We start from the raw sequence: 3,766 nt of genomic DNA on the forward strand, positions 1-3,766 counted from the left end.
TCAAGGACATAGTCCAACCTTTTTCTCAATTCTTTTTCTTACCTGCTGACATATGGGCCCTTCTCGTCAGTGTGTCAGCTGGGTAGCTCTCCCACCGGTGCAAAATATCTTCTGCAGCCTGTTATCCAAGTCAGCGCCTAGTCACCCCCTGGCCCCGCACAACAGCGCCTTGGGCTGGATCCCTGTTCGGTGAGAAAACGTCCCAGGCCCTTTTCTGTTTTCTGAAAAATGACAGAAAATGTTATAAACTTGCAAAATCAATATCCGTTAATCTACAACTTGAAATAAAATGTGTTTTATATGAAAATTGATCAGAAAAATGTGCTGAACATGAATATGCCATCCATGTTTGCTGTTGCATCATGCATCATACAATTTCGTGCTAGTTTGCATTACCACCTAATATGTAACATATGGAATATGTGGGATATTATATAAATGATGTCCGGTTCCATTTAACTTTGATGTAGCTCACCCCTGTCATGTTTGCTATGCTAATCCACCCTTAAATTTGACGATAGAAAATACAACTCCGACCTAATTTGTTTGTTCGGGGTTCCCATCCCGCTTAATCCGATAATTGCATCGCATCATCATTGCCATGTCATGCTTATCATCTTGATCATGCTGGATCTTCTTTATCCGTATTAGTAAGACTTGCATACGTTGTGTGTGTTCCAGCATATGCTTCTTCCCGGATAGGATCGCGAAGTGGTGCGGTGAGATACGCCAAGTTCTCCGGATGTCCCTCGGCAAGCTTTAACGAGGCAAGCATTTCCCTTATACTCCTGCCTCTGCGAAGTCGCTCACCTATTTTATTTTGCCTTCTCCCTCATGCTATCCTTGAGTTGCGTTCTTGTCACGTGTCCCTTCCACTTGTTACCTCAAGCAGCCTATATTGCCTCCACCAACCACCTACAGCTATTGTTTGGTCTCGGGTCTGCCTTGCGAGTCGTAGTGCATGCTAGTGCTGTTTATATCTCGTTACCATTATCGCTATCTTATCGGTTATCTGTTGGGGGACATGACACATGGTTTATGAATATATACGTTGAGGGTATCATGGTTACTTGTTAGTAGTTGTTAGCGGAGGCATCGGTGAGTCTGGCTGCTCGTTTTATGACAGCTCACTTGTGTTTCCATGAAACCTAGGACCCCGAGTTCTTGTTATATGTTCCGAGACTGAGCGCTCTAACCACACGTGGGTATGCTTATGGGTCTCCCCTTGACCACTGCCGGAATCTACAGCTTTGTCCAGTGGCCACAACTAGTTTGCAATGTCTTACCATTTGTTGTTCGCGTGCATGCCGACTGTTACTTATTTATTTTGGGAAGCCCCTGGGTGCCTTGTATCCCTTGTTTACGGTATGCACGTATAGGTCGCGGAGCCGCTGCGAAGTGGTTTATCGCCCCAGTGTGTGTTTAAACCACCTAGTACGCTGGCGCAACAGCTAGGTCCGCTTCGGAGATACGGCCGGACTTCGATTCGGGTTCAACTTGGTTAGGTGGCTTCCTGGACATTGTTGTCGTGAAGGAGAGTGCGAGCCGTGATATCCACTGTCGTAAGTGGGTCGAGCGGTGCGTGTGGGTACATTTGGGCAACCCCTGCGGGGTGTACATCTTATCGATAAGCCGTGTCCGCGGTTATGGACGACTTGGAGCTGTATGACTCGACCATAGACAACTTACACTGTTGTTCATTAATAATAACTTGCGTAGTAAGTTAGTACAACTTTAATAATAAATGGTTAAAACTTGACAATCGTGTGAGTGCCCTTGTAAGTACTTCCTTGCGAGGGGGAACACATCGGCTGAGTTATGTTTGCGAGTATAGAGCTGTTAGTTATGAGCTCTCTCACCTTCTCTGATAGACGAATGTTGTAGAGTGTCTCTATAGGTTTTTAGTGCTTGCTCGCTGCCGCTTAACCCCACCATATTTCCTATGACGTTCCTCTTGCGTCCTCTAAGTCCCCTGCGTGCCTCAAGTACAAAGGACGGCGGTTGACGAATGCTTATACGTCTTGAAGTCTTGTTAAGTACGAATCCGTACTTATTGCTGCTTCTACGGGATATAACCGGGCAGGTATGAAGGTATGTTCGAAGAAGACGACGCTAGCAAGGTTACCCTTCCGGCTTGGCCTGGGCAGGGTTATGGACGCCACTGGTTATCTTCGGGACTCTTAGTCCAAATTTGTATCTTGTCCAGTACTCGGATGTATTCGACTTTACGTATGATTCGGATCTTGTATATTTGAATCTTGACTCGTTGGAGTCGTTGTTGTAATATATCTGTTTCTTGTGGGCTCTATTGTAATCCTGTTGTAATGAATACTACTCGTGATTGATTCCACCCGCATCGCGTGCATGCTTCGGCGTGTACGAGGCGCTTGGTGGTGCGTCTCCTAGAATCGATATCGTGCGGATTTCGGCGGATTCGCTGGGATCCTCATGGTACCGGTTCCGGGGCGTCACATAGAGGCTCTGGCCAAGTTGATACTTGTAACTCCAAGAGGGAGTATTTATGCTCGATAGTGGGTTCATGCCTCCATTGAATCTGGGACAGTGACAGAAAGTTCTAAGGTTATGGATGTGTTGTTGCCACTAGGGATAAAACATCAATGCTTTGTCTAAGGATATTTGTGTTGATTACATTACGCACCATACTTAATGCAATTGTCTGTTGTTTGCAACTTAATACTTGGAAGGGGTGCGGATGCTAACCCGAAGGTGGACTTTTTAGGCATAGATGCATGTCTGGATAGCGGTCTATGTTATTTGTCGTAATGCCCTAAGTAAATCTCATATTAGTCATCATGATATGTATGTGCATTGTTATGCCCTCTCTATTTGTCAATTGCCCAACTGTAATTTGTTCACCCAACATGCTATTTATCTTATTGGAGAGACACCACTAGTGAATTGTGGACCCCGGTCCATTCTTTTACATCTGAAATACAATCTACCGCAATCATTGTTTTGTGCTGTTCTTTGCAAACAAACACCATTCTCCACACCATACGTTTAATCCTTTGTTTACAGCAAGCCGGTGAGATTGACAACCTCACTGTTAAGTTGGGGCAAAGTATTTTGATTGTGTTGTGCAGGTTCCACGTTGGCGCCGGAATCCCTGGTGTTGCGCCGCACTACACTCCTTCACCAACAACCTTCATGTGGCCTTCATCTCCTACTGGTTCGATAAACCTTGGTTTCTTACTGAGGGAAACTTGCTGCTATACACATCACACCTTCCTCTTGGGGTTCCCAACGGACGTGTGCTTCACGCGTTACCAAAGGCCAAGATTGATAGACTCCAAATCCAAGCCAAGTACTTGGAGGGAGTCATTGAAGCCAAAGTTGGAGCCAATGAGGGCTCTTGCAACGAAGGAGGAATGGCTACCAAGCCAAAGAGGAAGAGAAGTAGGAGGACCAAGAAGAAGAAGAACAAGGAGAACATGGAGATCAACCATGAGGGAGGCGACCCCAACTCAAGGAGGGATGGAGTTCCCGACTCCACCACGAAGGGTTTCGCCGGCTCTAACAACCCTTCTCATGTTCTTTTTGTTGATTACTATGGACATATTCGTGCTCGCTTTATTGGTCCTCAAGAGGACAATGTTGATTGGACTATTTGGGTTCCCAAACCCCTTGTTACTAACATGATAGGACCCATTGAAAAATTGGTACCTAAATCCAAGACTTGATTCCTTGTAGGACTATGCTTCCGGTGGTGCTAAATGGGTGGTTGATAGTGGAGCCACAAGTCATA

The sequence above is a fragment of the Lolium rigidum genome, chromosome 3 (genome assembly GCF_022539505.1).
Source record: "Lolium rigidum isolate FL_2022 chromosome 3, APGP_CSIRO_Lrig_0.1, whole genome shotgun sequence".
In the NCBI taxonomy this organism is placed as follows: domain Eukaryota; kingdom Viridiplantae; phylum Streptophyta; class Magnoliopsida; order Poales; family Poaceae; genus Lolium; species Lolium rigidum.